This window comes from Delphinus delphis, chromosome 18 (genome assembly GCF_949987515.2).
Source record: "Delphinus delphis chromosome 18, mDelDel1.2, whole genome shotgun sequence".
Classification (NCBI taxonomy): Eukaryota; Metazoa; Chordata; class Mammalia; order Artiodactyla; family Delphinidae; genus Delphinus; species Delphinus delphis.
The window spans coordinates 22,097,008-22,118,322 of record NC_082700.1 but is presented as its reverse complement, the minus strand read 5'-3'; positions in this window follow the sequence as shown (position 1 = coordinate 22,118,322).

Sequence of the window (21,315 nt, the reverse complement as noted above, 5' to 3'; positions counted from 1 at the left end):
AGAAACAGTCCTTAGCCAATCGAAGGCTTCTCTGTTGTCTGATTTCAACTACCTCATTACCCTTTACTACACCGGCCATGTAATTATCATCAGTATGGACCACATACTGTTTCCGCTTGCTCAAGTGCTCCAACTGACATTTTCTCTGACTTTCCAGAGCTGTGCTGGGAAGTCTCAGTCAGACAGTTAAAGAGGAGGCCTGACTGGCTAAGCCCCAAACCTCTGCCTTCCTAGCCTGTTGGGATGCAGCCAAACGTAAAGCCTTACCTGAAGGTAGACACACACCTCACCTGGGGAGGTCCCTTGGTCCTGGAAGGAGACGGCTGCTGAAGGAGCAGGTGGCTCCAATCAGGGCACAGGAAATAACGCCCTGGGGTTCACACATGTGCATGTCCTCCGGGTGATCCTGGCTCACCTCTCCCCAAGAACACACCTGAAAACCAGTAACAACTGGCCAGAACATTGAGGTGGAGCCTGAACACTGACGGTCACCGCAAATCCCTGATAAGCTTATTTTCTATCCTTTGGTACAGCATCACGAGTAGGAGCGGGTTAGGCGTTCTAAAGGGCCAGCATCCAGCAATCCTTGGCACACTCTAGGTTGTGGGTGCGTCACTATAACCTTTGCTTCTATCTTCACATGCGGTTCTCCCTATGTGTCTGTGTATCTAAAAATCTCCCTCTCTCTCATAAAGACACCAGTCATTGGAGTTAGGACCTACTGAAACCCAGAATGATCTAATCTAAAATATATTACATCTGCAAAGACTGTATTTCCAAACAAGGTCACGTTCATAGATGCCAGGGGTTAGAACTTGAACATATCTTGTTGGAGGGCACAGTTCAACCAACAGTGGTCTGCTCTCTGGTCCCCCCAAATTCACGTCCTTCTCACCTGCAAAATGCATTCACCCACTCCTAACATTCCCAAAAGTCTTATCTCGTTCCGACATCAACAATAAATCCAAAATCTCATCTAAATATGATAAACTCAAGAAGTCCCAGGTCTCATCTTCTAATTCATCTAAATCAGGTATAGGTGAGATTCTGAGTATGGCCCAACCTGGGGCAAATTTCTCTCCAGGGCAAACTTCTCATCTTTAACAATATGGATAGGCTGAGGAGTTTCCAAATCATCAGTTTCTGGTTCCTATTAGTTTAACAGTTCCTTCCTCACTTTATCTCATCTCTTTCATTCTATCATAAGCACCAAAGAGAAGCTAGGCCATACCTTCAACCCTTTGCTTAGATACCTTCTTACCTAAATATCCAAATTCAGCACTTTACAAGTTCTACTTTGCACCCAACGTTAGAACACAATTCAGCCAAGTTTTCCGTCACTTTATAACAGAAAGGAGGTGAGTGGCGGCGAGCAAGCAAAGCTTCATCTGCCGCTCCCCATCGCTCACATTACCGCCTGAGCCATCCTCCCCCACCCCCAGTCCATGGAAAAATTGTCTTCCACGAAACCTGTCCCTGGTGCCAAGAGGTTGGGGACCACTGCTTTATAACAAGGGTCATCTTTTTTTTTTCCAGTGTCCAATAACACTTTTCTAATTTGTGTCTGAGAAACTCACCAAAAGCACTTATAATACTCATATGCTTTAAGTAACCTGGTTTGTGGTAAGTTATACAGCAGCCCTAGGAAATGAATACATACCCCTTTAAAATCCATTCTTCTCCCTACCTCCAGCCCTTGCCAACCACAGATCTGTTTTCTGCAGCTATAGTTTTGTCTCTTTCCCAAATGTCACACATAGAATCCTACAGTATGTAACCTTTTGAGTCTGACTGCTTTCACTACGCAAAAAACTGTACCCAAATGTCCCTCAATTGGTGAATATATAAACAATCTCTGGTACATCTGCACAACTGAATTCTACTCAGTATAAGAAGGAATGAGCTCCTGATACACATAACAACATGGATGAATCTCAAATGCATTGTCCAACCTGCTGGCAATGAATAATTTTTCAAGAAATGCAATAGGAGGACATCCTAATTTATACTGTTATGTTTGATATTGTTTCATAATTTTTTATGGTTTTCCATAGTTTTGATAATTATTTTATAAGGAGCTTCAGAATATTATTTTATTTATTCAAATTTACCAACTCATTTCTACTATTTTGGATAAAAAATAATTAAGTAGAAATAAGACATTAAGAAGTGTTCTCTTAGTTGAAATTAAAGATTGTACTACAATGAAAATCCTCCATCAAATATTATTTTGCTTTTTAAAAATTATATTATTAACTAATGGTTAGAATTACTACTCATTCAGTAGTATGCCCATGTTTATGGTTCATGCTATCTACCTACTGTCATATTGCTTTCCAAAAGATTGTCAACTATAATAGCATTAGCACGAGAAATTATATCCACTGATTGCAAACTGGATATGTACTTCATAACAGGTTTTTTAAGAAAAGATTTTATATAATTTAGTGTGATTAAAGTTGTAATTTAACTCCATTATTTGATTCCTGAAGAGAATGAACACTTCTCATCTGTTTCTTTACTTTTTCTTCTACAAATCTTTTTCAGAATAGGGTAGGATAAAAATAAAAGGACATACATGAACCAAACTAGATAAATAAATAAAGGGTCAGCATCAAACCCCAGCTCTGCCTCTTTGTAGCGGCATGTCCTGGAGCAGGTTATTCAACTCACCCAGCTCGCTTCACCATTTGTCATATGTATTTTGTAATTTGCATTTGAGGATAATAGTATTTACCTCACAGCTGTTGTGAAGATTAAATAATACAGGGGTGTAAAGTACAGAGCCTAAATGTCTGGCACAGAACTGGCCCGTCACTAAATATTACTTCTCTTCCTTGTTTATCCTCTGTCCGTGGAAGCTGTAGACAGGGATTCTAAGGGCCTGCTCAGAGAACAATAGCTTAATCATCATGAAGGAACCGTGAAGACTGCCAATCACAAGAGCAGAAGCTGCGAATTCAGATTCCTCCCAAGGCCAGGCAGGAGATGTAAATAAGTACATCCCATGTGTGGGCACGGGGGCCGTGACAAATAAAAAAGGCGTACTCATCGAGAGGGCCTCTTGGGATTATCTCAAATACATAGGAATCTGGCCCCGTGTTACCAGAGCTTCAATTTTTTTTTTTAAGAGAAGCAAGAAACCAAGATATTTATTTGAGAGTTCCCAGTTTTTAAAAGTCGAGTCAAATTAAAATAAATCAGAGAGTTATTACCAGAAACAGCTGACATCTAATGAGCCCTTACCATGCATTACCTCATCTAATCCTAACAACCCTCTAGGGTAGGTGTTAAGATCACCATTTTGCAGATGAGAAGAATGAAACTTTGAGATGCTTCCCCAAATCATCTATTTGTTGAGGTGGAGCTGAGATCAGCTAATAAGTACTCCAAGTCCCAGTTTCCTTAACGCTACACAAGGTCTAATGCGTAAGTGGATTTGAAGAGTTCAAGGACAGAGGCCCAGGGAGAATCCTATTACCTGCATGTCTAGTAGGCATAAATTCTTTTTTTAATTTTTGGCCGCACCTCGTGGCATGCGGGATCTTAGTTCCCTGACCAGGGGTGGAACCCATGCCCCCTGCAGTGGAAACCCAGAGTCTTAACCACTGGATCTCCAGGGAAGTCCCAAGTTGGCATAGATTCTTAAGAAACATCGCTTTTATCTGGAAGCAGGACATTTTCTTCCAGGGGCCTTTGTCTGGAGGCGTTTTCTACTCCACACGCTTATCAGGAAGATTGGTTCCTAAATGTACCCAACCAATAAACCCAGAGAAACCTACACTTAAGAAAATTGGGGTCAATATTTTTTATGGCCTTGCAGTCCTGCAGACTAACAGGATGTGGGCAAAGAGGTAGTCATCAGCCTCAGGACATGACACATCTCCCACACACATTGCTGGCCACACCCTGGCCTGCCCACCACCTCTCTGTCTGCTGCAAACTCTCAGGTGAGAATAGAGGGTAGATGCCTGATAATCCCTGGGAGGCCGAGTCTTTTGGGACTGTGGGCACAGGCCATTCGGATGAGCCTTAGAGCTTGTAGGAACTAAAACCTCACCAGTAAATTAAAACAACGGTTACCATTTCCCACTCACTGGATTTGCAAAATTCAAAAAGTTGGATGATACCAAGTGTTATTGAAGATATGGGGGAAATGGGAATTCTCACACTCGGCTGGTAGGAGTAGAAACCAATTCAAACATTGGAGGACATTTTGTAATATGGAAAATGCACAGGGCCTATGGCCCGGCTAATCCACTCTAGGTGTACGCCCTAGAGGGAATGCCCGTTGTGTGCAGAAGGGGGTTGACTATAACATTCTATATGATAGCCAAAAATAGGGGAATTAATAGATTTTGTGGTATATTCACACCATGGAACAGTACGGAACAGAAATTGAAATGAATGAACTGGATTCATAGAAATCAACATGGTGACATCTTAGGAACATAATGTGAAGGGAACAAAGAAAGTCATAGGATGATAAGTAGAACATGACACCATCTCTGCCAATGTTTTAAAAATATACTATTATGTTAAGTAGGGAAAGCAAAGAGACACACTAAATTCATGACGGCGGCGACTGATGTCTAGGGAAGGAGGGAATGGAACGGGACTGGGAAAGGGAACAGAAGGGACTTCGGCTTTCTCTGAAGCAAGTATGGTAAAAACGTGTGCATCTGTTCCTCCTGGCTAGTGGGCACAGGGTGTTTGTTATATTCTCTGTTGTTTCTGACTTACAAACTTTCCGTCCAAAATGAAAATGGTACCATGGAAAGCACTGCCCCAGGAAGCTGTCCGCCTCCACCCCTTGGCTACGCCATCCGGGCGTCTCATCACCATCACATCTCTGGCGTGGCTTCCTCTCCGTCGAGGGCAGCAAGGGCAGCACGTGCAGCCCGTCTGCAGGAAGAGGCCTGAGCAAGTTGGTCTCTTGGCTCTAGTCTAATTATGGGGGCAGGCATCACGTGCTAGTCAGATGTGACTCATGATTTTAAAAGGGGGATGGGGATTTCCCTGGCGGGCCAATGGTTAAGACCCCCACCCCCCACCCCGCCACCGCTTCCACTGCAGGGCGAGTAGTTTCCCTGGTCGAGGAACTAAGATCCCACATGCCTTGCCATGAGGCCAAAACAACAACAAAGAAAATAAATAAAATAAAACAAAAGGAGGATCGTCTAGGGGTACACACAATATCGCCAGCCAAACGTTTTCTAGCCTTAAATACAGTCCGAGAAAAAGTGAAACTTCCTGACAGGTCAATGTACAGTAAAACCCAATGTGGCATAACAGGCTTGGGAATCAGGCAGACCTGGCTGGAAATTCCAGGATCATTATTTACTGGTTCTGAATCATTTGGCAGTGTCACCTATCTGCATCTTGGTTTTCTCATCTGTGCAAGTGTCAAAAAGAATACTTTTCTCATGGGTCTGTTGAGGGAACTAAATGAATAAAGAAGACATGTCCTTCTTCATTCCTCAGGCACAATAGACACTCATAGTAGCTGTGTGTGAATCAAGATGTATCATAATTAGGCTACTTTTATTGTGTAACATTATTAGGCTATTTCCAAATATATATTGCCAAACCTAAAGGAAAGTACTAGTAAGAACTTAGCTCATTCTAATCCATCATCTTAGCCTCCTTAGGAAAAAACAATAGGGCTCCCTCCCGGCCCTAGGAGGTTGTATCCCTAAAATCAATCAGCATAACCTTCAATGTGCTTTCTGTTTCTCCTGCAGGGGTGCCAGGAGGAGAGACGAGCAGCTCAGAAGAAAGTCTTAAGTGCACAGTAACAGCTGTAAACAAGCCCCAAGCTCATCTTTTTAATAAGCAACAGAAATATTTGCTGAGCATTTTTGATAAGGGGAAATGTGGGAATTTTGAAGTATAAAAAAAAATTGTGATAGGGAAATAAGGTGGAAATCCTGGGGAAATGTATAAAATAAGAACACATATTATAGTTTATATTTTTCAAAGATTTTTCACCTATTTTATTTTAGGGGATCGTCACAACCACTCCACGAATTAAGAGAATAAATATTATTATATTATTCTTGTTTTACAAATCAGACCTGGGAATGAGGCCTGGGAATAAGTAGTGTGTTGAGATCACATAGCTAGAGGAAATAGGAGAGGAATCCAAATGTTCGAATTCTCAATCTTACTTTGCTTCTTTTAAAAAAAATTTTTAATTTTTAACTATGTTTTTAAATTGAAGTATAGTTAATCCACAATGTTGTGTTAGTTTCAGGTGAACAGCAAAGTGACTCAGCTATGTGTGTGTGTGTGTGTGTGTGTGTATCCATTCTCTTTCAGACTCTTCTCCCTTAATTGTTACTACAAGAGACCGAATATAGTTCCCTGTGCTATACAGCGGGTCCTTGTTGTTTATTTTATATATAGTAGTGTGTATATGTTAATCCCATCCTCCTAATTTATCCCTCCCTCCCACCTTTCCCCTTTGGTAACCATAAGTTTGTTCTCTATGTCTGTGAGTCTGTTTCTGTTTTGTAAATAAATTCATTTGTATCATATTTTAGGTTCCACATATAGGTGATATCATATGATACTTGTCTTTCTTTGTCAATCTAACTTTCTTCTCAGAGTGACCCAGAAGAAGTCACTTTACAAAGCTTTTTTTGTGTGTGTGTGTGTGTTACGCGGGCCTCTCACTGTTGTGGCCTCTCCCGTTGCGGAGCCCAGGCTCCGGACACGCAGGCCCAGTGGCCATGGCTCACGGGCCCAGCCGCTCCGCGGCATGTGGGATCTTCCCAGACCGGGGCACGAACCCGTGTCCCCTGCATCGGCAGGCGGACTCTCAACCACTGCGCCACCCAGGGAAGCCCTTTACAAAGCTTTTATTCTGTGGTCTGTTACAATGAGCTCTAGTACCAGATGATTTATTAGATTTCTTGCTCTTCTGATCACTCTTTCAAACTATTTCATAAACAACAGCAACTGAGTTACTATCCTTTCCTTTCATTCCAACTATGAAACCATACAATCATTTTTTAAAAAATATTTGACAATTTGTCGTGCCAGCAGAAGCCAATGTATTCACTGTCATCCTATCCCAGCCTGGCAATTTTCCCGTGTCTTCTGGCATATTCTGATAAAATTACTGCTCAACTTATGGTGTACTTCCTCACAGCCCTGAGTGAATTCCCCTGCCCCATTAATCTGTACTTGCATCTATCCAAGATGTCAACCTGATGTCTTATTTTCCATCCTGCCTAACTCACGAGTAACACAATCTGGGAAACAACACATCAAAATGGAAATTGCTCCTAGAAAAATGCAGCCATAAACACGTGTGAAGTTTATCAGATGGCAGAAATTTTTTTTAATACAGTTCAGATAGGATTAGGATATACAAAATCAAGAATGCATCTGTGTTTTTATTTTCAAACCCAGAAAGTGAGATCTCAGAGTTCTTCAAAGTGTGCTTTTGATCTTCAGAAAGTTTGTTGTTACGGCCCATTGCTGATCAATCATCCACTCTTTCCATGTTCTGGAATGACACAAGAAGATTAATTTGTATTCTATGGAAACTCTAGCCAAAACAGTTGGTTAATAATCATATTCTCTGAGAGCAAAGGACAATTGTCTCCAGCTGAACCTACGTATGTTTGAAATATCACATGCTGTTGATGACTTGGACCTAGATCATGATGTGGGGACCAGAGTCAAGGATAACTATGAGACTATAAACATGGGTAACTAAGAACGGAGCCCTTCACCAGCAGCGGTAGACCTAAACAGAAGCCAAGTTTTGGGGGGATCACTTGGGTTGCAATTATATATTCCATTTTAGGCATTAGAGATATAAGTGATGATAAACTATCCAAGTGGAAACACCTTGCCAGTTGGGGGGACAAAAAGATAAGAACAAAATGTAAAACTAAGGCTAAGACTGGAATTTACCTGCATTCAGTAATCACAACTCTTTATGACCACATAATAATCATTGTCATCCACATGGTGCCTACCACGCGTCTGCAATCATATTAACTGAAGTCTTAGAACAAGCGTGCAAGGTGGGTATCATAAACAGCCCCATTTTTCAGATCAGGAATCTGAGACGGAGCTTAAGTGATGTGGCCAAGGTAATAACGCTGAACCAGGTTCAAACCCAGGTAAGCTGGTCCCCAAGGCCACATCCCTAACCACATTAACACCTCCCTACGTAGCTTTACAGATCAAAATGCACTTGGACATCCTAGCCCATGCTTAACCTCCATGGCAAACCTGCAGAGGAAGCATACTGTTATGCTTATTTTTATGGATGAGAACGCCAAGGCCTTTCCCAGTCATAGATTTCCAGAACTCAACCCCACGTCTTCCGGTTCCAAATGCTGTATTCTTTCTGCTGCACCACAGCTGCCCCTGAAAGCTCGTGAGCCGGTGCTTCAGGCAGCACAGACCACGGATAGGAGAAAGGAAACTCCCACAGGTGTTGAGGAGAAAAGAAGGGGAGGTGAAGGTAAAAGACGAGAAGTCAGAAAAACAGAAACAAAAAAAGTCCAGAGAGCCCAGACCAGAGATTTTCCCTTCTGGGAACAGTCTCACCAAATTATGATGGACCCCCTTCTGTGAGCAAAGTGCTATGTTTGGTGTTTAATAAAAGCTAGCCCAAGGGCAGTTGCAATGGTAAACACCTCAGAGAAGACCTGATTCTTGTCCTTGATGAACTGACAATCTTATTGGGGACAAAATCAGACATTAAATGCAGACAATGGATGGTCTCCATCAGATGAATGACTCAGAGAAGCGCAGGAGCATTGCAGAGAAAGCAAAGGGTACAGGTCAAGTCGTCAGAAAATGCTTCCTGAGGGAAGGTTGGGCCTGAATGTTCTACTAGGAGAACCGTTTTGCATCTGTTCTTCTTTTTATCTTTAGGCACATCTGCACATTTACTTTGATCCTCTGGACCAAGACAGAAGAAAACTAATTCAAATCCTTTCCTCCTTCCTCTCTCTCTCTCTCCAAAAAATAGAAAATGATGACAACTGCTCTAACCAAAACATTGAGATGGTCTAGAGTGGCCTGCTTCAGTTCTAGTAGCCATCCTGCCCCGGCCACAAGCATATATGTATTTACACTCCCACCCCAAAGGCATTTGAAAGTGCTCTGAATGTGCCCAAGGGCCCACCCTCCAGCTGTTAACTATGTCCTCAAAAGTCCCTGGAAGAAATAATCTTCCTTTTAGAAATCAGCAAGCCCTGCCTATAGTAAAAGAAGCCTAGCCCGTGTGATTCCTGTTTCCTAGAAGCAACTTACCCAGCGCGAGCATTTGTAAAAATGGGTCCCTTATCACCATAGAGGAATCTCAAAAATTTGCTCTATAACCATGACCCCAGAGTTGTAAATCTCTGTAAGTCCGGCCATGTCAAAATAGAAGCCTGAAATAGACTAGAAGTTTAACAAGTCCCTTTCCTCTTGACGTGGCATCCCATCTCTGCTGTTGAATGAGAGTTATAGACACTGAGTCAATTAAAGGGAATTATATGAGGCACATAGAGTAGGCAGATTTATAAAGACAGGAAGCAGACTGGGGGTTACCAGAGGCTGGAGGAGGGGCAAATGGGGAATTGGTGTTTAATGGGTATGTATGGAGTTTCAGTTTGGGATGATGTGAATGTTCTGCAGATGAATAGTGATGATGGTCACACAACAGTGTGAATTTACTTAAGGCCACAGAACTGTGCACTTAAAAATGGTTTAAATGGGAGGCTTCCCTGGTGGTGCAGTGGTTAAGAATCCTCCTGCCAATGCAGGGGACACAGGTTCGAGCCCTGGTCCGGGAAGATCCCACATGCCTTGGAGCAACTAAGCCCGTGTGCCACAACTACTGAGCCTGTGCTCTAGAGCCTGTGAGCCACAGCTACTGAAGCCTGCATGCCTAGAGCCCGTGCTCTGCAACAAGAGAAGCCACCACAATGAGAAGCACATTCACTGCAACAAAGAGTAGCCCCACTGGTTGCAACTAGAGAAAGCCCGTGTCCAGCAACAAAGACCCAACGACCCAATGCAGCCAAAATAAATAATAATAAAATAAAATTTTTTAAAAATGGTTAAAATGGTAAATTTTATGTTATGTATATTTTATCACAATTTGAAAAAAGAAATATAGGGAACTTGTTTCAAAAACATTATTGTCGGGCTTCCCTGGTGGTGCCGTGGTTGAGAGTCCGCCTGCCGATGCAGGGGACACGGGTTCGTGCCCCGGTCCAGGAAGATCCCACATGCGGCAGAGCGGCTGGGCCCGTGAGCCATGGCCGCTGAGCCTGCGCGTCCGGAGCCTGTGCTCCGCAACGGGAGAGGCCACAACAGTGAGAGGCCTGCGTACTGCAAGAAACAACAACAACAAAAAAACATTATTGTCATTTGCAGCAACATGGATGGACCTAGAGATTATCATACTAAGCAAAGTAAGTCAGACAAAGACAAATATCATATGACATCACCTATTTGTGGAATCTAAAATATGATACAAATGAACTTATTTACAAAACAGAAACAGACTCACAGACATAGAAAACAAACTTATGGTTACCAAAGGGGAAGGGGAGAGGGATAAATTAGGAGTTTGGGATTAGCAGATACAAACTACTACATATAAAATAGATAAACAACAAGGTCTTACTGTACAGCACAGGAAACTATATTCAATATCTTGTAATAACCTATAATGGAAAATAATCTAAAAAAGAATATATATACGTGTGTGTGTGTGTGTGTGTAACTGAATCATTTTGCTGTACACCAGAAACTAACACAACATTGTAAATCAACTATACTTCAATTTTTAAAAATGTTCTTAAAAAGAAATCTAAATCCATTATTAGAATCATCTAGGGGCAGTAACCAGGGCAATTGTCACCTTTTAATGACAAACCAGTTTTTTGCAAACTATTTGAAAAGTACCATGAATGAAGGGAAAGGAGAAAATAAGGATTTGAAGAGCATTATACGAAGGAAAGTCAAACTGTTTGCTAAGAGCCATAGGATGAGTAATTCAGGTAAAATGTGGTTGTTTCCTGGATTATTTAAGGAAAGATTCAGTCCACCAGATGGTTCGTTCCACAATCTGATAGAAGTACACTGGGGCTTTGAGCCAGCTGTTATCCGTTTAAGGACGCTAAGACTTCAAAACTGTATTTCAATACCTAAAAGAGGCAAATTTATAGAGACAGAAATAGAATAGAGGTTACCATGGGCTGGAGAAAGGGGGGGATGCTTTAGTGGGTATAGAGTTTCTGTTTGGGTTCATGAGAAAATTCTAGAAACTGGTGATGTTTAATGCCACGAAACTGTACACTTTAAAAGGGTTAAATTTTATGTTATGCGTCTTTTGCCACACATACACACACACAAAGGTAGAACATCTCAGCCACTTGAAGTAACAGTGAAATGAAGATATTTTCCAGGAGAAAAAAAAAAAAAAAGGCGAATCCTAAGGAAAAGGTTAATAACTGGTAGATACTAGAAATGGGGAAGGAGGGGAATGACGCTGTATTTCACCAAAAGGGCTATTATGGTCACAAGGCAGCATTTAGCCAGTCGACTCTGCGTACATCTATCCTGGATCCTTGGCTGGTAAGGTCTTATCCAGCCAGAAGTTTTCCAAATGGCCCGTTCCTCTTTCTCTGGCCTCCTGTCCCCTTCCTCTCCCTCCTTCTAAACTATTCAGAGCTCTAACTGGTCATTTTCTTTCTTTTATATTGGCAACCTCCCACGTTGGATAAACACAATACACAGGATGGAGGGGGTGGGTCAGGCGGAAGCACATTTCAGAGTTAAGAAAACAAATAGCCAGTGAAGGAGGAGAGACCACAATTTGACTGAGACAAGTTCAGCTGTGGCAAGAAGTGTCAGAGGACACAATTGTTTCCAGATCTCAGCAGGCCGGGGATGGAGAGAGCACACCGCACCATTTATGGGAGTGAGTTCACGTGGTGTGCAAAGTCAAGGGAATGGAGGGAGAGTGAAGGTCCCTTTTCATTAAGTTGTCACTGAGAAAGCCAAGTCTGTAATAAAGCTTGTTGGGTACTGATTAGGCTCTGTGGGTTTGGACAGGAGAGGAAAAAAGGATAAAATACCAGTCATGACATGACACCTTCTCCTTGACTCTCACTGGGGTTGTACAGAAAGAGTTGGACCGAACCAAGCACAGAGCCACCCGGTTCCCATGGGCCACCCGGGTTTGAGCATCTCGAGAAGGACGAAGGAAGCAGGGGGAGATAGGGATCATGGGAAGGTGAACTGGCTCCTGCTTGGTACTCATGGCCATCGGGAGACAGAGAAAGACCCAGATGGACCTGGTCTTTCTGTGAGCTCTTCACAAAGTCAGAAGCACAAAGGCAACTAGAACCTTAAAAAAAATCTGTTGTCTGCTATAGTTGAAGTTCATTAAGGCCCTGTTTTCTCAGATTAGGAGAGCTGCAGAATGAGCCGGATAAATTGTTTGCAAGTCGAGGGCTTCCCTTTTGGGAGATAACAGTATAAATATTCAGCGCTTTCCTGTTGTGCGGAGTCAAAATGTCGAATGTGCATTCAGGCGATACCATATTTAATATAGGACGACTTTGCCCGTCCAAAGTCCGTGGGCCTGGATGTCAGTGCCTTTGGCATGGCGACTGTGCAGTAGAGCAGCGTGGAAGCACTGAACGGAAGGTGACCAGAGAAAAAGAAAACAGATCGTGCAAATATGAACCAAGTGAACACACTCATGGAATATCAGTTATGACAAAGGAGTAATGCAGAAAAGGAGCGCCACGCCACTAAACGAAAAAACAACGTCTAGATGGAATCAATCAGGGGAGCGTCCCAGAGAATGGCTTGCCAGTAAATAGGGAACTTTTGTTATTAAAACAGCAATGCTTACACTAACCCGAATGAATCTGAAAGAAGAATGTGTCTGTTCTTTCAGAGCAAAGAAACAAAAAACCCTCAGTGGAACCAGTCATATTTCCGTTCCTTCTAGACTTTGATCCTTTAACTGCCAAAGTCTGTTTATGGCTTTTACTTGTGAATGATAATTAGCTGCGTTAAAATGAAGAAATGTATTTTAACTACATGTCCTACATATTACCGAAACGATAGAGAAAGCAAAAAAAGTGAGCCCCCCCTCTTTCTACACACTCACACACAGATTCGTTGAGAACAGTTTTTGCATATGAAAATGATCACTCTCAGTTACCAAGCAACCATCATGAATTTTTCTGCATCACCTTTAAATGAGGAGTTGGACTGAATAGCTTCCAAGGTCCTTTTCAACCCTGAAGTCCCATGACTCTGTTCAGGAGGTGGGCTCAGGGATTGTTAAATGGGGAGCCCTGGCAAAGAGCAGAGGGACTAGCAACCTGAACCCTCACCGAGTGCCACCACTGGTATATATGTGACAACCCCCTGGCAAAGTCACATCTGTCACTGTGGGCCGTGGTGGTGCCGAAGAGACAGTGCCAGGCATAGAGGCTGGGTATGCTTGAGGTGCTCTTAATTTGATATAGAATGCTATGCAAACATAACTTCAAGACACATTCCTATAATTCAAAAGATACATGCACCCCTATTCACAATAGCCAAGACAGGGAAACAACCTAAATGTCCATTGACAGATGAATGGATAAAGAAGATGTAGTACATATATATGATGGAATACTACTCAGCCATAAAAAAGGATGAAATAATGCCATTTGCAGCCACATGGATTGGCCTGGAGATTATCATGCTAAGTGAAGAAAGTCAGACAGAGAAAGACAAACATATGATATCACTTATATGTGGAATCTAAAATATGACCCAAATGAACATATCTGTGAAACAGAAACAGACTCACAGACATAGAGAACAGACTTGTTGCCAAGTGGGAGAGAGGGGCAGGGGAGGGATGGGTTGGGAGTTTGGGATTAGCAGATGCAAACTACCGATATTATATATAGAATGGATAAACAATAAGGTCCTGCTGTATAGCACAGGGAACTTTATTCTATATCCTGTGACAGACCATAATGGAAAAGACTATGAAAAAGAATGTATTATATACGTATAACTGAATCCCTTCACTGTACAGCAGAAATTAACACAACATTGTAAATGAACTATACTTCAATAAAATAAATTTTTTTAAAAAAAGGACACATTCCTACCACTGTTCACTCCATCCCCTTTCTAACCAGATTGTTGGCCCTTGGGTCCTCCTTTTGGGGAATTCTGTCACAGTCATCATCTGCATGCTAGTTGCTCAGCTGTAAACCTGGGATAATAATAACATTGACCTATCTACCTCCCAGTAGTGGTGTGGGGATTGGCTAATCAAGCCCTGTAAATGTCTTGGAATATGGACAAACGAACACTCTCTGCCTATCTCTCAGAAAGAACTCACAACATTTCCGTGGGCCTGACCCACAGTGGATGCTGCAACACTTGTCACTCTTTGCCGGTATTTTGTCACTCTTGGACAAAGGTCTCTGGGGTAAAAGGGCGGCTTAAATCACACACCCTCCCGATATCATGCTCAGAGGAATTTCTGGGAATCAATTTATTGCCGACGATTGCCAGCTGCTCTAAATCACTTCCTTTCCTCCCATAGACTGGCTCTTTCCTGATTTCTGCTTCTAGATGAAATGCGTGTGTATGTGGGTATGAGAGAGGGACCATGGCTCTAGTCCCAGGCTTATATTTCCATGTGACATGGGGGTCTAATGTTTCTATGGTGACCGGAAGGGACTCCCTTCAAAGCTTCCTCTTCTCCTTCCCTCACCTATTTTTCCTCATCCAGGCTCAGATTTCATTGTGATATTGAACAACCTTAGGGCAGCCCCCGCCTGGTACACAATTCCACCCAGATGAATGTGGGAAACCCAAATGGCCCAGAGCTTTCCACATACAAAGTCACACAGGGATGTTGTGTGATTCAAGAGCTACTGCGGTTTCGGTGAAAACAGTTTCGTGCAAGTGTCTGAGCTTTCTGCAGATGGTTTACTAATCCGTACATATCATTGCCAATAAGCTCTTTATGAAATCCTTTTAAAGTACATTAGATGTGACAAGTTTCCAGAAGCTGGGATCATCGGTTTAATGTGCTGACATTCAGAAAGGCCAATAGCATTCTTGATCATCCACAAAGCTCCTTTGTGATGATGTTATTGAAAGGACTGGATTTTTTAAAAATTTGACGTGACAGAGATAAAAATAACAACTATAATTAGGAATAAGTGAATCAGATCAGTAAAACATGTATGTTATTTAAAACGGTGATGTAACTTTGAATTTAAATCAAAGGAAACTAACATAGGCAATGACAAACTATATAAAACACTAAATAGATATTTATTGTCGTTAATATCCAAATCCCCCAAATCCTTTCAGTTTTCCCTATTCTTTCATTCACTATTCACTTAATACCTAACACATGTCATCAGACAGCCTCTGGGGATACCATAAAGAACATCCAAGGTCTGTATCTTGAAGGAGCTGACGATCTACTGAAAGCAATTTCTGTACAGTAAGGATTGTTCATAAATATAACTCCTCTTTCTCTAAATTGTTCAGAGCTCTATACTAGATATAAATGTCTTGCGACAGCAAAGAACAATATTATTTATTTTTTTAAGTTTAAATTTTTGAGAATTCCCTATTATTAGAAAAGTAGACTCTAAGGAAATCCAGAAATGGTCAGGAATATTGCCTATCTGTCCATTTTCTCCTCTGGTCCCTATTGTGACTCACAGACCAAGGAAAGAACTAACCTTGATTAAGGAGACAACAAAGCTAATTGACTACTTAGTGGACAAATTCATGACCTTGGCCTCATTATAGCACTCAGTCTCACTAGGAAAGACTATAAAGAAACAAAAGGAAGGAATGCTACTCGCCCAGGAAGTGCTTGTCCAATGCCATATAACTAAGAAAAAATAGCCTAAACCCACTCATATACATTATGGAGGGAGTATATAAATTGATACAACATCTCTGGAGCATAATTTAGCAATATCCATACACTTTTACACACATAACTTTTGGCCCAGTAATTACACTTCTAGGAAGTCCTCCAATAAATATATGCATGCATTTTTGCAAAAATATATATGCATGGCTATTCATTGATTTTTGTAGCAATAAACTGGAAACCATCTAAATGTCTAGCAAGAGGGGATTGGCTAAGTCAGTTATGGTATAGCCATACACAAAATACCATGCAGCCCTTTTAAAAGAATGAAATAGATTTAGATATAATGATATGGATCAATCTCCAATCTCGAAAAAAAAACAAATCTCCAATCTCGAAAAAAAAACAAAATAAGATACAAATCATGTTGAATAATGGGAAACTATCTGAGATTTTTAAAGGGGAATTAAAAGAATTTCGTAAAGCGCTTATTTAAATATATTATACATAAATAAGCATGTATACTATATGTCCACATATAAAAATGTATTATGCATACATGCTTGAATATCCGTAGAAAGACAGGTAGGGGTTGTTTTGAACTCATTGGGGTCTGAGATGAGAAAGACTGACTTTTCTCTACATCCCTTTGGTATGGTTAATGCATGAATTTTTTTTCAGATTTTTAAAATAATTTAAAAGAAAAAAATGACCTGGAAAGATTGTCCACATGTTCTGTCTCTCAGTGCAATGGCTCCTTGAGCTCATCTGGGCTTAAAATGTTCGGCAGTGTTTAAGTACCTCGAGTAGACTCCAAACTACTTGAGGGCAATGACCATGGCTCATCGTCTTGACCTTCCTTGGGCAAGATACTTAACTTCTATAAACCAATTTCCTCAGTGGTCTATGGAGATAATAGTAGGGGCCGACATTTACTAAGTAATGACCAGGGATCCATGCTCTGCGTTTAGTGTTTTTAACATGAATAATTTCATCTAATCGCAAAACAACTCTATTAAGCATTATCACTATAGCCTCACTTTATGATGGGGAGAGAGACTTATCACCCAACTAATAAGTGGAGGGGCTGGAATCTGTTTCCAGAATCCATGTACTTAGAGGGTTGTATAAGAAGTGAGAAAGTGCAGGCAAAACATTTATCAATGTCTGGCCCTCAGGAAGTGCTTAGGAAATGTTAGATATTATTACTGATGTTATTTCTTCCCTACCAGGAAACTCTTCCAGCCATTAAAAACATGCACCCAACTGAACAGAAACAAGGTGGCTTTGTCCTGAAAGCACGGTTGAAATGTTAGCAGAGGCATGGTCAGGAGTGTGATACACAGCTTGAGTTCAAACACGAGGAAACACCTCGCATCTCTTTAGCCGTGAGTGCATTGCCATGGGAGGTCATTAGGGAAAGCACTGTGACGGGGGATGATTCTTTAACCCTCCTCGGGATATGATGGTTTTACTGCTATTAATAACAGCTGTGGCCAGGCAATTACAGACTGGAGATGGGTAATCACATCTTGCATTTTAAAGCTTAGTCTGATCACCTCTAGGGTCAGGGAATACCATGCTTACCAAAACGGTTAAAGTCTGTCTTGTGCCACCATTTATGGACCAAAGTTCAAGGCTTGGATGTCTGGAACATAGTTTATCTTTCTTCTGCAGTATGCATGTGTGTGTGCACGTTTGTGTGTGTGCGATTTATTTTCTGTGCATATAGAGGCTGCTCCAAATCTCCCAACGCTGCACCCTGGCTCCCACTCAAGTTTACCTAGTAAATGTTTCTTTTGAGGAAACAGGAAGCCAAGAGGTCTCAATCCTGCTTTCAGCTCTGCTACAACTCCCTTTGCAATTCCAAGGCTTTTGCTCATTTGTGAAATGAGGGCAGTCTCCCAACGTTTACTCCTTTGTCACAACCAGGAGCTTTCTAAAGGCAGAAACTCATATCAATCACTGAATTCTCAGTGTCTAAAACAGTGTCTGGCATATAGTAGACACTCAATAAACGTGAAAGGAATGACTGAGTTTCATTCCAGTTACAATGTGACATGATTCTGTAAAGTCATAACTGAATGCCTTGAGTTGATTCTAACGCGTGCAGCAGGTAACGCTGGCTGTGAGCTCTCTTATTTTTCTCTACCTACAGTTGAGACATCGTCATGAACGTGTCCACTGGAACATAATATGTGCAAAAGAGATGATCTACCAAATTTGCCTCTTCTCCAGCAGTATTGGAAATGGTTTGGATGAAGAAGAAACTGAAAATATTAATTTGAAGTGTCAGTGATCTCTTGGTTTTACTTTTGTAGAGTGTACCTGTCAATCAGTCTCATTCATAATCAATAACTGGCCACCACAGCTCCTGTCATCAAGGCCTCTACACTCAGGTCCCCTTGATGAATTAGGTTGAAGAGAGGCCACTAGCTGACAATGTCTGAAAACTTTCAAGTGAGATGGTCATCATTCCAGCTCTGGAAAGGGAAATGACCAAGGAGGACATTCTGGGTTTTTGTCTGTTTTCATGTACATTAATCAGTGTTCTTGGTTGTGAACAAGACATATAAACTCTGGCCAAGAGAAGCAGGAGAATAATTTTTTTTAATATAAATTTATATATTTATTTTTGGGGCTGCGTTGGGTCTTCGTTGCTGCGCGCGGGCTTTGTCTAGTTGCGGTGAACGGGGGCTACTCTTCGTTGTGGGGTGCAGGCTTCTCATTGAGGTGGCTTCTCCTGTTCCGGAGCACGGGCTCTAGGCGCGTGGGCTTCAGTAGCTGTGGCACGTGGGCTCTAGAGTGCAGGCTCAGTAGCTGTGGAGCACGGGCTTAGTTGCTCGGCGGCATGTGGGCTCTTCCCAGACTAGGGCGCGAGTCTGTGTCCCCTGCATTGGCAGGTGGATTCTTAACCACTGCGCAACCAGGGAAGTCCAAAGCAGGAGAATTTATTGTAAGGATTGCCGGTACTACATAATAAGTGAGACACCACCACCGGGTCCACCACTACCACCTCCACTAGTAGATACTGCCGGTGTCTTAAAGACCCCACCACCAGGGTGAAGTTTAACCTGTCCCTTTATCCTTGCACTGCCTGCTCAAGCTTCAAAGTTCCAAACAGGAGCATCTGACTGGCCAATCTGGGTCACACACCCCGGCCCTAGATGCCAGGGTTTGGGAGACCAAGTCCCCAGTGAGCTCCCATAGTGGGAGAAATGGTCCTGAGACTCACACAGTGCAGGAGTCCCCCCAAAAGAAGTGAGGTCTGCATGCTGGTCAGCCACAGAAAAATGACAGGTGTCCACTACATCACAGCTCAATAGAGTCACATCTGTAAGCTTTGATTATACATCATTTATAAAGATGGGTGAAACTCAGTCCCTGTAGTCATAAACCCAGGGTCCTAAATGGAGCAGACTTATGATTAATGGACACAGGCTTGTTATGAATTCCTGCTCTAAAAGCTGACAAACTTTCCAGCCTAGATTAAGTTTTCATCAGTTAGCAGGTTCCTGCTTCTTTACCCAAGGCAATTTTAGAAGTTGCGGTTGTGCACTGCACGCTAAAGGTATGTCAAAATTTCTGCCGCCAGCACGATTAACCCAAAGGAACTTTCTAGTCTTGATCAAGTTTCCATTCCCCTCCTCAAGCCTCCCACCTCAACAAAGCAAGATGATGCCAGGCATTGCTACTTCTTAGCCCAGCGGTTACTCTTGAACTCTAGGGACACAGCTTCAGACCTTGGACCCCGGTTCCCTGCAGAAGGACTTCTGGGATGAGCCCGGTCAACCTCTGGTTTATGGCGGGCAGGGGAGCTAAGGAGAGGAAGGGCCAAGATCCATACTGGAAGGGAAAGCTCTTCTTAGTAAATAATGGTGACCCTCCAGGCAATATACAGGTTTGAGACTTGCAGAGGGCAAAGTGGGGTATGGGTGGGTAAAGTGGAGGTCACAGCAGGAGACTGCCTCACCCCAAACAGAAGCAGTAACTCCACGGAAGCCATGAAAAAGTACAGCACATTCACCTCCTGCAATCTATTCCACATATATAGCTGCAAAGTACGTGAAGATATATGTACGGGAATGTTCACTAAAGCATTGTCGGCAAACACACACACACACACCAAAAACTGTCCACCTATAGTTCAATATATTACTATATAACCATACTATGGAGTACTATGTGCCTATTAAAAAAAGAAGTGATATATAAGTAGATGCAATCATTTTGTAATAAATTGAGAAAAGCAAGTGGCAGAACGGTTGGCACAGTACGATGATTCTGTTTGTTTTTAAAAAAGGGACACATAAGTAGGCTTATATAGGAGTAAAAACGACTGCAAGGGTAACCTAGAAACAGTGGGAATTAGTGGGAGGGGGCAGGGAATGAGACCTTTCCTTTTCACTTTATACCCTATTTCTGTTTAAATGTTTACTGTGAGTTCACAGTCTATAAATAAAACAAACTAATTTAAAATGTTGTAAAAGGGGAGCGTAGCAAGAAAAAAAGAGTAAAATTGGCCAGTATCAAGCAGGAGTCAGAGCTCAGAAAATAATTTTTTCCTCAACAAGGCAGCACACCTAAGCCTGAGGGAAGGCAGGCATCTGACCCCGAAGAACATTTCTCTGCTTGCAGGCCCAAATGGAAAACCATCTCTGTCTGTATCTTTTCCTTAATGTTCCTCAGAGCCAGGTCTGTGCTCAGCTCAGGCGGGTTCCTACCTTCTGCCACTTCTCCAGAAATCTGGATGAGCTCTTAGGAAGCTGAGTCATGGAGAGGCACGCCCTGGGCCTCACACCACAGCCAGATTCAGCAAGCGTAACTGAGGGAGGGATGGCCCTCTCTCCCTTCCCCACCAAGAACTCAAGGGTTATAAAAGCACCACACTAGTTGGGCCTGCTTGGTTTGTGGTCCTGTAATTACGGGGTGGTGCTGGTGGTAATGCTTAAGCCGATGGAAACTAGTTTGGAAATGACTGATCTTTAGAAGAGAAAAAGAATGACCAGACTTTACTAATGATGCTAAGTAGCTTCTGTGTTACCAAAAGCAGCCCCGAAACAGTCCATATTGCAGTTTGCATGACAAGGAATGGGGAGGGGCATGAGGATGAGCTTAGTAAAGGGCCCCCCAAAGAAAGAAGGAGCTCTCTCTCACCCTCCATAAAACCTGGTAGAAACGTAGCCACGGATGCCCAAAGGGGAAGGACTGGGGTGCATTAGCTAAAGCTGGTCTAACTCACAGCTCTTCTTCCCACCACTTCCCAAAGCCCCAGATCTTCCAGGCTGAATTCTCCCCTCTTCTTCTCAACTCTTCTGGTCTTCTAAGAGCTAACTCCAATCCCTTCAGCACGGAAAAGTGAGGGACTGAACCACTTTCCCCCTTCACCCCGCCCCCTCCCCGACACTAGACAATGG